The sequence below is a fragment of the Gossypium raimondii genome, chromosome 11 (genome assembly GCF_025698545.1).
Source record: "Gossypium raimondii isolate GPD5lz chromosome 11, ASM2569854v1, whole genome shotgun sequence".
NCBI classification, from domain to species: domain Eukaryota; kingdom Viridiplantae; phylum Streptophyta; class Magnoliopsida; order Malvales; family Malvaceae; genus Gossypium; species Gossypium raimondii.
The window spans coordinates 15,913,485-15,927,151 of record NC_068575.1 but is presented as its reverse complement, the minus strand read 5'-3'; the positions used below and the strand labels follow the sequence as shown (position 1 = coordinate 15,927,151).

Below are 13,667 nucleotides of genomic sequence, written 5' to 3'. Positions count from 1 at the left end.
ATTCCGATCGGGCCAAATGATATAATTTTGGACTGGACTTGGATTTTGTTTTATTATTTTGGGTTTTTTTTGTGAGCCCGGGCTAAATTGGCATATTACAGGTTAGTTTCAGTGTTGCTAGGTAAACTATCTAGTGGTCATTTTGAAATAAGTTTGGCAAGCTTCCCAATTTGATTTTCAAGCCCATGAATCGATAATTGCTAATTTTCAATGTTGTTTCAGTGTTTTGAAATCGAGTTTCTAATACTAAAATAAATTTAACTAACATCTCCTCAAGGTTTGATTTCTTATCTTTCTGATAAGGTTGCTGAAATCCCGGAAGGGGTTGTGACCTTTGATTTCCTTGACCACCTCAAGAGAAATTTAGATGTTTCCTCCAACCTGCATTATAGTTATTGCTATAAGGTTTACTTTGAGATCTAGAATTATTACCCATAAAGTCGACTTGCTGTTGTTCCATGTTAAACTTGAAGGGTGAATATTTTGAATTAATCATTCCCACACCATTAACATCACACTCAATCATCGGATTCACCTGTTTAGAAACATCCAAACCATCAATTTTCTAACCAAGCCTGATTTGCTAACATAGAAACTGTAGCAACATCAAAAACTCTGGCTGCCTTGACAGGTTTTACTCTCGTAACTTTCCACTAATAGTTGTTCAGTGTCATCTCCTTAATAAACTCTTAAGCTGTCTCAGGTGTTTTGTTATTCAATGTTCCGCTAGTTTCTGCATCAATAATCTGTCTAGTTAAGGGGTTTAAACCAATATAAAAAGTTTGAACTTGGAGCCACAATGGTAGTCCACGGTGAGGACACATTCTCAACAAATCCTTACATCTCTCCTATGTATCATAAAGTGTTTCAATATCAAAATGAACAAAAGAAGAGATGTCATTCCTCAACTTAGTTGTTTTAGCTGGTGGAAAATATTTTCACAAAGACTTCTTAGTCATTTGCGCCCAAGTAGTGACAAAACCTCGTGGCAATGAATTTAACCATTGTTTTGTCTTGCTCCTCAAAAGAGAATGGAAACAACCATAAGCGTATAGCGTCATCAATAGTGTCATTGATCTTAAATGTGTCGCAAACCTTTAGAAAGTTGGCCAAATGAGTATTCGAATCTTCATATTGCAAACCATCAAACTGAACATACTGTTGTACCATTGGAATTTTGTTTGACTTCAGCTCAAAATTGTTTGTAGCAATAATCGGTCTCACAATACTCGATTAAGCCCCAATTAGAGTGGACTTAGCAAAATCATACATAGTATGAGTGTAACACCCCTTACCCGAGACCGTTTCCGGAGTCGAGCACGAGGCATTACTTAGCTTATCTTACCAATTCGGAGCATAAAAACTAGGTTTGAAAATTTATTTCACTATTTACAGCAAATCTGTCCAATCGCGCAGCAGTTACTAAATTAATTATAACTTGAGCTACAGAACTCTAAATTTAATTCCGTAAATTTTCCCTGAAACATAAATTCCGTAAATTTAATTCCGTAAATTTATCTCTCTATCATTTCATGCTTGGATCATCATCAAATAAATTCAAAAAATAAATTCATAATTGCTGGAAAATAACAGCATTAATAATAAATATTGAAATATTGCATTTATTTACCGTAAACTTACCTCGGTATCAAATATAGTCCAATTCAACAACTTAGTCTTCAACTTTATTCTTCCCTTTGTCTAACCTCGAGTTTCGTTCTTCTTGATCTAAAATAGCAAATTTAACTTATTTAATACTCACATTCATCAAAACAGCCCTCGACTCTAACTTTTCAAAATTACAATTTTACCCTAAACTTTTGCATAATTACATTTTGCCCCAAGGCTCGGAAATTAAACTTCATCTCTTATTCTTATGTTTTATAACATTCTGAACATTTTTCCCTTCTATGGCAACATCAAATTCCCACTCTAACATGTACTTATGAACATTAGGTATTTTTACCGATTATGTCGTTTTACTCGTTTTCACTTAAAATCGCTTAGCAAAAGTTGTTTAACATAATTTCTAGCTTCATATTCTATCATAAAACATCAAAATAAACACTTCTCACCTATGGGTATTTTTCCAAATATAAACCCTAGGTTAAATTATTGCTAGAATAAGCTAAATTAAGCTACCGGGACTCCAAAAACGTAAAAAACATTAAAAACGGGACTTGGGATCACTTACTATGGAGCTTGGAAGCTTGAAAACCCTAACTATGGCTTCCCCCCTTGCTGATTTCGTCCTAATGAAGAAGATGATGATTTTTGCCATCTTTTTCCTTTTAATTCATTTTAATTACTAGATTACCAAATTGCCCCTAACTTAAAAATTTTCTATTTCACTTATCTCATGTCCATTTTTGTCTACCAAGTTACCAATGGTATAATTACCATATAAGGACCTCCAATTTAAAGTTTCATAACAATTGGACACCTCTAACATGTAGAACTCAAATTTTGCACTTTTTACAATTTAGTCCTTTTGACTAAATTGAGTGCCCAAACGTCGAAATTTTCGAACGAAATTTTCAAAAAATCATTTTGTGAAATTGTAGACCATAAAAATATAAGAAAAATAAAAATTTTCTCATCGGATTTGTGGTCCCGAAACCACTGTTCCGATAACCTCAAATTTGGGCCATTACAATGAGGATCAAGAGTTGCAGGAAGCTGTTGATTATTTTGATTATCACCCATCTCTACAGTAATATCATCTTTCTCTTGATTGTCTACTATATTCGGTTGATTTTGCCTTACTTCTCTAACCTCTCTACGTTTTCTGGGAGCAGTCTTTCCAATCTCACTGTAAAAAAGTAATGGACCCAACAAGTTTCCTCTACTCATAAACCAAAAGAACCTGCCAGAAGCAAACAAACGAAAAATTAGAATATAAAATTTAAAAAATATTAAAATATTAAAATATTAAAATAAAAAATGGCTAAATTAATAGAAATAAAATTTTCCTAATATTTTAGTCCCTGGCAACTATGCCAAAAACTTAATTGAAGTCGTAAACCAACTAAAAATTCAACAAAGGCAAGTTCACCTATCAATTAATAGTATACCTACAGTGAGCAAATATATCGTTCCCATAATTACTGTCTTTCTATTATTTAACCGAAAAATTAAGGAGATTCATTAAAACTAAAATTAATTAAATTAATTAACTAAAGAACACGACAAAGAATGAATTAGGAAAACAAACAATTAACAACCAAGAAGCAAAACAATACCTAGGAAAGAATCCACCTAGATTTCATCTACCAGTATCAATCTGAATTAAACAATTTCTTCACTTAGTATCTTGATTCGTAGAAATTCATAAATTATGCTAATATCTATCTTGAGAGTAAGAACAATTGACTCTAGGTTGATTAATTTAAATTCTTTATAATTAAAACCCTTAATATCGCATTAACTCGAATGGATCCCACTATTAGATTTGACTCTAATCCGGTAGATTTATGTCATCATATTTCTAGGATTGCTTGTAACTCCACTCAATTATGCTAGATCTACTCTTAAACAATAACTTTTCCTCCTCTAATTTAAGCACATCAAACATTGATTAATAGTCCAGAAATATTAAATCAAGAATTAAGCACACATAATTAAGAACTAGATCCATATATTTATTGCGTAAAAATAGATATCAAATAAAAAAATCCATCCTAGGGTTTTCCTCCCTAGGGATTTGGAAAAATTAGTTAATGATAGCAAATAAAAATATCCCAAAAATAGTATAACCACAAGAAATAAAGAAACTCATAATAAACTTCAAACAAATAAAAATTAAATCTTCAATCTTGATGGAAATCTGGTTCAGAGTCGGCTTCAATGGTGTTTTTCGAGTTATTTTCTTGAGTATTCTATGATGGCTCACTCCCTTCTTCTTATCTTTGTCATATCTAGGTCTTAAAATCCCTAAAAAACCTAAAAAACATGTTTTCTCGTAGGTTTAGAGTGTGATACACAATTTATACACGTTCTAGCACATGGTCGTGTGGCAACTCGTGTGGCTCACACGATTGTGTGTCCATCCCGTGTGGCTCCTGAAACTTCCTCTAATTTTTTAATTTTCACTCATTTTTTGCTCCTTTTGCTCCCAAATTCACTCTTAAGTATAGAAACATGAATTTAAAGGATTAGGAGCATAAAATTCACCATTTTAAATCAAATAATCATCCAAAAATACATTAAGAATAAAGCTAAAACATGTTACTTTTCACATTTATCAAAGACCCAACTACAAAGCATGGCAAATATGGAATGTAATCTTCGAAGATATGCAATCTTAGAGATAACTTGCATTTGCTAACGGACTCACCTTAAAATTCTCTCTAGTTCAGGATTTGGCTCAATAGGAAAACTTCTACTCTAAGTTATACACTGAATCAAAGAGAATTTGAAATCAATTAAAAAATCAAATGAATAAAAATAAAAATTTGTACCTATAATTCTAAATTTTCCTATTAACTTATCAAGTCAAGAAAATTAAGTTCAATTCTAATACTGAAACCTCCCCGGCAACGACACCAACAACTTGACCACCGCCAAACATGCAAATGTTTAGACTGGAAATGCTACAGCACAATAGTCAATTAAATAGCGGTGTCCACAAGTATACGGGTCAAATTTTAATATAGTATGTGTTACAACGAAACACTCCAAAAAGTATTTCGAGGATCTCACCCAAGGGAGGTTAAATTGAATCGAAATTAATTCTCTACACTAATAATTCGATTTAAAATTATATTACTAAAAATCAAATAAACATAAATTAACTAATTAACCTAAAAATTATTTAAACTAAAAATTAACCAATTTAACAATCGAAAACAACCTAATAAAATAGGTAGGAGCATAACTCACTTCAGTGATCCTAGTTAACTTCAGAACTTGGTTTTTATCAAGTTTAGCTATTAATTAACTAGTTATTACCTCTCGACCTTTAACTAATTAACTGATCGACCAATACATGCTTACCTCTCGACCTCACTTTCTTGATCGAGATAAGTTATGAGGTACTTGGCAAACTTATCTCTCGATCTCGTTTATCCTAAATTACTTCCTAGGGGTGTCACTCCCTAGGGTTTAATCACACATAATTTAAACCAACTAACCTAGATTTCAACCCTCGTTCATCCGTTAATTATTCACACATCTGTTTGTTAAACTCTTTAAGGAAATTAGCTCCTCATGAATTGAAATACAAAAAATCCCAAACTCAAATTTAACATGCAAAACAACAAATTAAATAAAATTAAGGAGTAAGAAAGAAATTCATTTTTTATATTAATTGAAGATTGGAAGTGAAATATCCTTTAACAGATGCAAAGATCTCCCCGATTGCACTTGGAATCAACAAAAAAACAATGAAAAACTAATATGTTAAAGCCTTGGATTAAAATCGAATCCAAGTTAAAACAGTAACAAAAGTATAAAAAGGACTAATCTAAAAATAAATAAAAAACTAAACTAAAAACCTAAAAATATTAAAATGGCTCACTTTGCCAAGCCTCCCAAAATGAGACTTAACATGCATATTTATAGATTTTATGCTCAAACCTAATTAGGGTTACTAAACAACCCAAAATTTTAATTAAGATATATTGTAAGGATTAAAATACCCCTAATTAATTTTTCCTGTTTGTCACTCGGTGTCACGACACCACAAGACTAGTGTCGCGACACTACCTTCAAATTCTGGGTATTTTGGCTTCGAAGTTTGATGTTGCGACCCCACTTCCTGGTATCGCGACATTACAGTCGTCATTCACCTTCTAAGGTATCGCGACATTACAGTCGTCATTCACCTTCTAAGCCTGAAAATAGTGTCCTGTACACTAAATAAAGTCGTTAGCCCATAGTGGCCTATTAGGTCATAACATAACTCAAAATTGCGTAAAAATGCTTATTTTACATAATTAACACACAAAGAAATAAAAATCGAAAACGAAAAAAAACATATAAAAATGATATAAAACAAGCCTGTTAAATGTCAGAAATACCTTAGTTTGCCACAACAAATTGTGGCAGATCAGATCGCACACACCATAGGTATTGTCTAAGACATGTAACTGATAACTACCATGAACAAAACCATTTGAACACTCAGCGGACACAAATCATTAACATGGGTATGTATTTGTCACTATTTTCATTATCATGCGTTAACATATGCAATGTTTGCATTAATGGATACACTATTTATTTTTTGCAATAGGGTACGAGCTCGTCCAACATCATTTTCATGAAATATTATAGAACTTGCGCTCCATTAACCGATACGGTGTGGTGTACCTCTCTAACATACCTTTCGACCACTAGATTCAATCATACTATGGGGGTTTATAATACGAACACATGACAACGAACCTAGTAGAATGCATCAATTTCGTATTGAAGGGGATGCATCTTTTGTCGATAACATCGGTAGTGAAAGAAACATATTTCACCTTAGCAACATTATTTCCAAAACGAGTATAAAAATATGATGAACAGATTAAGGGCTATCACATTTGGTGTGAGGATGTGATGAAAGAAATTAGAAACAATGCAAAACGAGTGAACTATATGGCTGTAGTGTGTCACTCGTATCTGAACCTATCGTTTTGGGTTACGGTGTTCGACAGACCCGACAAAGGTATTTTTGAGGGAGTGTACCGTGTAAACCTAAGACGACAGACCTACGACTATATGAGATTTGATGCACTTCATTATCCATGCGCATAGAAAATTAATGCATGTGCCTTGGTATAAGTGGATTGCATGAGCTTTATGGATGAAGTTTACAAACTAGAACACATGTATAACATGTGGAAATCTGAATTCCTACCAGTCCTAAATGAACTTATGTGGCCGCTTGTATCAAACGCTTCATTCTAGTTGATACGAAATATTTCATTGCATCACAAGTCAAAAGGTCAGTCAAATTCTACTCAAATACGTAACAATATGGATATTTGAAAGAGGATAGACCAACTGAGATTATGCAATTACTGTAGGAACCCAAGGCATACTAGGTCAAAATGTCCACACTTGGAGGATATATTGAAGATAAGACCTCGTTAACAAATTTAAAGATGTTTTATAAGCAATTTGTTAATATTTTCATTTATTCTCATTTTTTGGTAAATTGTAAATATCTGTACATATTGATGTGTAATACAAAACAATACAATATAAAACTTTGTTCCATTTTTTTATGGAAACCGAAAAAATACCAATGTATTCAGGTCGAATGTGTGTCATAACCCGATGGTTGTCAGTTCCGAGATAGATTTCTTTTGTACAAGTTGGGGTTTGGCTCCTCATCTTCTTCGTCTTTATCTTCACCTTGACCATTGTCTACATCTTCATCTTCTTCCTTTGTGGTTGAGTGTGGTATCGTCCTTGGTTGCCATCGTATGTCCTCCTTTCTAGGAACAGGTGATTGCGAAGATGAGCCACCTTGGTAAAACAATGATGTCGGGGGTGTTTGCGACACTATCAGCGTATAAGTGTATGGTGTCATATACACCAGTTACAGATAATATGGTGGAATTGTCAAAGGTGGTGGATACATCAGTGTTGTCATCGATATTGGTGTGTAATATGCTGGGCATGAAGGTGGTGCTAAAAACATATCTGCAGAAGGTGTTGAAGCAGGGTATCAAGGTGCATAGTGTGGTGCTTGTGTAAAAAATATGGGGTTAGTGATTGCACCAAAACAAGTTGAGTCATACTAACAGGAGGTGGTGCAGCCATCGGTGCGTTTTGTTGGGTTGGAGCTGGTGATAAACCCGTCTCGGCACCTAATCTAGACATTGGATTCCGGTGCAATCTTCGTGGCCTACTCCTACAACATCCCTTCGGTTGCTCTAACAGTAGATATGGCTTGCCATGATACCTAAACCGAGGCATGTACTCCGGAGCGGTGTCCAATTCCTAAGCGATAATTGGTTCAAGAATAGGTAAGAACTCATACCTATGCTCCCAAATGTTGATAAATTACTCGTGGAATATAGGTTAATCTTCACCGATTCTCCCCCACAAGTTGACATGTGCAGTGCTCCGATATCTTGAGGCTACAGTGGAATAGTTTGCCTAAACTCAAGCTGTCGCACCACTCAATCGAATTTGTGCATCTCTACCATGGCGTAAACTATCAATGGCACTTTCACGTGCCACACATTGGGATTGACCAAGAATTCAAACGGGATGCATTGTTGAATTCTTGGATTGGAGTATGGTGTTCATTCAAATTATAGTACGAAATAATAAAGTTTATTATCAACTTATTACTAATTTTGAAATCCTTAAATAAATATCAACTTATTATCAACTTATCTAACAGTAGCCAGATATCTTTGAGCTTCTCTGGTAATCCCACATAACTTGAGTTATAGTTTCACCTACTCAAATAATTTTTTTTTCAAAAATTAATCTAATTAAATAATATTATGATAAATATATTATAAAATTAATTTTACCTTGTTACAAATGGAAAGCATAAGGGTAATTGACTCAAGGATGTAAAACTGGTAGCCGGAACAATGCCCATGACTACAGAAGGAGTACGAAACCACCAATTTTAATTTTTTTGTGGTTGCGTTGCTCAACACTTCTTTCTGTACAACGTCGCCAACACAGCTAACTCCCAACTAAGTCGGTCCGCTTCTTTCAAGTCAAAAAGTTGTAGTAGCCACCTTAAATATACAAGAGTTTGAGATTTATCAGGTACTAGAACACCTCCGATTAACTTCAAGACATATGTTCAAATGTGTTGTTCTCTTCAAGGGGACTCGAACTCTCGTGGAGATTTTGGAAATTTCTTGCAACCATTTCATCTTTATTTGGCTACCAATTAACTTGTCCAGCACCTTGCTTACCAGTTGCTTGCAAACGCTGCTCCAATCGCCAACAACCACTAATTACGTAATGATTGGTCCATACACCGATAACTTGAGCTGTAATTGAATGTCCTCGAGTTTGATTTTTACACTCACTGCATGGAAAATGGAATGTGTGTGTCTTGGGTCTCCATCTTTTCACCAAAAAATTGATAAGTGTGGGGTCTAATTTACACCCCCGAGCATACGAGACACGTGCAAGAATCCAACATCTTCCAAATGGGGTTTAGTCATACGCGACGACCTCAAAGATAGATTATGTATATATGTCTCCAAGATTTGATCTTCGGCCAAATTATAAAAAAACAAAAAATATTAAAATTTAATCTTTTTAATAACTTAATTATGAACTTAAATAAAATTAGAAATATTTTCTTACCATTTGCAATTGGAACATGGAAATGTGTTTGTCATCAAAACAAACAAGAGTTTTTGTCATTCCAAAATTGAATTAAAACGAATAAAAATTGAAAAACATAACTAAATCAAGATGAACTTGAGAGAATTTTAATTAAAATTTTAGAACTAAAATCTTGAGAATTTTGAGAGATTTGACAGAATTGATAGAAATGGATTTGAATGAAAAAATAAGAAAAAGATTTGGGTTTATATAGAAATAAAACTAGCCATTTTTTGTGGTCGTTGGGAATTCGACCGTTGGGCACCCTCTCTCTCCAAAATCAACATATTCTGGTAAATATGCCAGAAATCATCCTATTCCATTGATTTTTTAAAATAAATTAGCCCTTTTTTAACCTAGTTTGTTAGTTGCCACGTGGAATTTTTTATTAATGGACAAGTATTTAATGTGTTAAACATTTATGCAAACCATTGTAAGATATATTATAAAGCAAATATATTTTATTTGCAATTTACATCTTTTATGGAAATTAATAGAATTTTCATTTATCATTATTTAATATCGTTCAATTATAAGCATGGCAAGTGATGATGTGACCAAAAAATAATATTTGATTAATAATGTGAATAGGTAATTTTATTAAATGATATTTGACTGATAATATGAATAATTTTATTAAAGAATGTTGGGATAATATAACTTTTCCCCTGAACTTGTTAATCATTTAAGCTCATTATATTAATGATTGTGAAAAAAAGGGAATAATGTAATTTTTGGCCCTTGAACTTGGCAAGTAGGTCCACATTGGTCCCTAAACTTTACAACTAGGTTCACTTTGGTACTTGCACTTTTTTTATTCACTTTGGCACTTGAAATTGACAACTAGGTCCATTTTGATCCTTGAACGTAAAAAATCTAAAAGTTTGATGATGTGTCATTTTGAGTTTGAAAAAAAAATAGATGATGATGTAGTACAATCTCAGAGTGTTGATAATAAAGGTATTGGAAACAGTGAAGTTTGATCTTAGCCAACTCATCTATGAAGAAATGGTCAAACACGTAGAAGAGGTCCATGCTAGGTACCTTCTACCCTTTTTCATTTTTCCAGTGCTTACTGCTCAAAGTCTATGGCTTGTTCATGCAACTAAGCACCATGAATGAGTTATTACTAAGCTAAAGCTTTCACCAATGAGCATGTCTCATTGATCCTACTGATCAACTTGATGATGAGGAAGAAGCATTTACAACTGCAACAACAAAAGTGGCTCTTATAGTGCCTACTGTCGCATGCACTTTGAACAATCCCACCAATTTCAACAAGAGAATGATTGACTTAACATCCTCATTATGCCACGGAGTTAGAAATAGTACTAGCTAGGTCAAGAATATTAGAGAATTGTAGAAAATAAATAACATAGGAATTTTGAGTAATAGTATAAAAAGTAGTTAGAGTGGTAGAAAATTAGAAATACTTATGAGATGAGAAAATATTAAATTAATTCAAGGTATTGACTTAATTGTAGGAGAATGGAAAGTGTTGGGGTGAAAGTATGAAAATCAAAAGTTTGAAATGATTACATTGAATTAGAAGAAAAGGAAGAATGACTAGAAATGAAATTTTACCAAAGTAAAGTATGAATCATGCATGGTATTGTAGAAAAGTTGAAGGATTAAATGGTAACTACTTAAATTAGATAATTATGACAAAATTAATGATTAAGGATTAAATTGTGGAAAACTTTAATTGGTTGGAATATTTAATTATTTATCATTTTATTATTAAATTAAGTATATATTTTTATAGAACAATATAGAAAGATGAAAAATCATCCAATTCATTTTCATCTTCATGTCATGTCTATTTCTCCACCATTTCAACTTTTACTTTTGTTATAAATAGGTCATTTCCATCAATTTCTAGCTTTTTAAGCTTAATTTCTTCAATTTCTTTCATAAATCCTTAGTGAAATCAATAGAAGCCTATTACACCTTAATTTCATGAAAAGAGAATTAATAGTTGTCTTGAAGGGAGAGAAAATAAGAATTTGGATTTGATTTCAAGAAATCAAGGTAATGATGATAAGTTCTTCATGAAATTCAGGTTAGTTTCATTAAAATAGCATAGATATGTTATTTGATTATGATTTTAACAAATAGATGTTATGTGTTTTGATATGAAAATGAAGAAAAGAGAAGAAAGGTGATGGAGTATTTGAAGGAAAAGGAAAAGTTGTCAATGAGTAAAAGAGAAGAAAATACCTCATCCAAGATTTGATTGTAAGTACTTAAAATTATTCTCTATTTAATTTTATTTTAGGCATAAATTATGTTAAATTAGTTAATTTCGTTATGAATATGTTGATATTATGTATGAAATTTAGTAGTGAAAAATGATAAGTTGGATTAGATTTTAATTATGTTATGAAATTGAATTAGTATATTAAAATAGTAAGTAAAGGATTACATTATAAATTTAACAAAATAAGTCATTTGTATTTTGAGTGTTGAAAAGAAAAATAAATGATTTGTAATGAATAGTGATGATGTTAAAAGGATTGTGTGACGAAATTACTAGTTATATTGAATTCATGAAAATAATGACTAAATTGAGACAAATGGAATGTTTGAATTACATTTCATTAATTGAATGTATGCCACGGTATAAAAGCATTAACGCACATGTAGATGTAATGTGAACTGTTAGGATATGAATGACATGCCATTTGGATGAATGATGAACGCAATTGTAATTGAGCACTTCGATGTGATATTGAATTGAACACCACAGTGCGATACTAGAATTGTCTCAAATATCCTATGTGTTCTACTTAGTCTACATTGGGTTGTACAAATAAACATGGTAATAAAGGTTTAATGAGATGGTAAGTAAATTATGAAGTATTATATTTTGATTTATTTATATGATGACAATGAATTAGAATGATGCTTATCTAAATGTATAAACTAATGTTAATTAGACTTTGAATGACGAGTTAAATTCTTGTAGTACTTACTAAGTTGTCACAAGCTTAACGCGTTTCTTTCTAACATGTAGGCTAGACTTGAAGAGCTAGGATCAAGGTTGTTGTCGGCTCATCTCATCACATCTTCAAGCTTGGAAGAGTATGGTTAACATTTTAGTTTTAGTTTTGGCATGTACAGATGTAATGTTGGTTATAGGTGAAATGTTTTAATGCCCCTAAATTTAGAACTTGGATACTTTTAAATCTTAAAAGTTTAGCCTTAATTAAATAAGTTTATGATGAATTATGTGATTATTGAAATTGAAATTGAGCTTATGTGGTTGAATTGTGAATTGGATTGGTTGAATTTTATGTTTTTGTGTAGGGACTTAAGTAATACTTAGGCAAAATTAAAAACATCCAACCATTAATAATATTCAAAATTTTGTTGGATTAAGGATTGTGCTAAGGTGTAGCTATGGTTTTTTTGCTGATTAGCTTCCTGACTTGTATGGTTTGGTTAAAAAATTTGTCCAAGGGAAAGATTGTTGAGACAAGTTTTGAAGTGGCCAGTTAAGTGCCAAAAAGAAGTTGTCATCATTATGTCATGTTATAACTTGCCATATTTGAAGTTCAATATTTATTGAAACAAAATCCTTGGCCCTTGAATAATGTTGATACTATGGATGTATGGAAAGATCAACATTAGGTCAAAACAAGAATAGATGTAGTACATAATTTATCTTTAAGCACATTAAATGCCAAATCTTGTTTTCTTTTTCCAATTAAATTTCAGATCTTTTTTAATTAGCTTACTTAAAGGAGAAGCAATGGTAGAAAAATTTTGTACAAACGTATGGTAAACCCATCTAATACTAGAAAAGATCTTACCTCAAACATGGTTGTTGAAATAGGCCACCTTTTAATAGCACTTACCTTATCATTGTAGACATGAATACCAAAAGAACTAATCACAAAACCTAAGAAAATAAAATTTTCAATATACGTATTCATTTTTCAAGGTTATCAAATAATTGTTCTATCCTTAAAACTTCCAAAACAACATTTACATGCTCAATCAAAGATACACGATAAATAAGAATATCATCAAAATAGACTACCCCAAATTTAGTTTAAAAAGTCTAAGTACGTGATTCATTAGGCGCATGAAAGTATTAAGAGTATTAGTTAAACCAGACAACATTACTAACTACTCATAAAGACCATACTTATTTTTAAAAGTACTTTTTTACTTATCTTTGTGTTTCATTTTGATTTGGTGATAACTACTTTTTAAATCTATTTTAGTAAAAATGCAAGCACCATTTAATTCATCTAGCATGCCATCAAAATGAGGAATGAGGTGGTGATACTATACTAAAATTTGTTGACAGCACGATAATCAACAAACATTCTTCACGAGTCATTTTTCTTAGGTAT

General features: G+C 32.1%; 1 non-coding gene across 1 annotated transcript; it reads left to right on the top strand.

Annotated features, from left to right (window-relative positions):
* Positions 1-804: 804 nt before the first annotated feature.
* LOC128035115 (small nucleolar RNA R71) lies at positions 805-911 on the top strand. The gene has a single exon (XR_008191519.1). It is a non-coding gene; the product is annotated as a small nucleolar RNA R71 (small nucleolar RNA).
* The last annotated feature ends 12,756 nt before the right edge of the window (positions 912-13,667 follow it).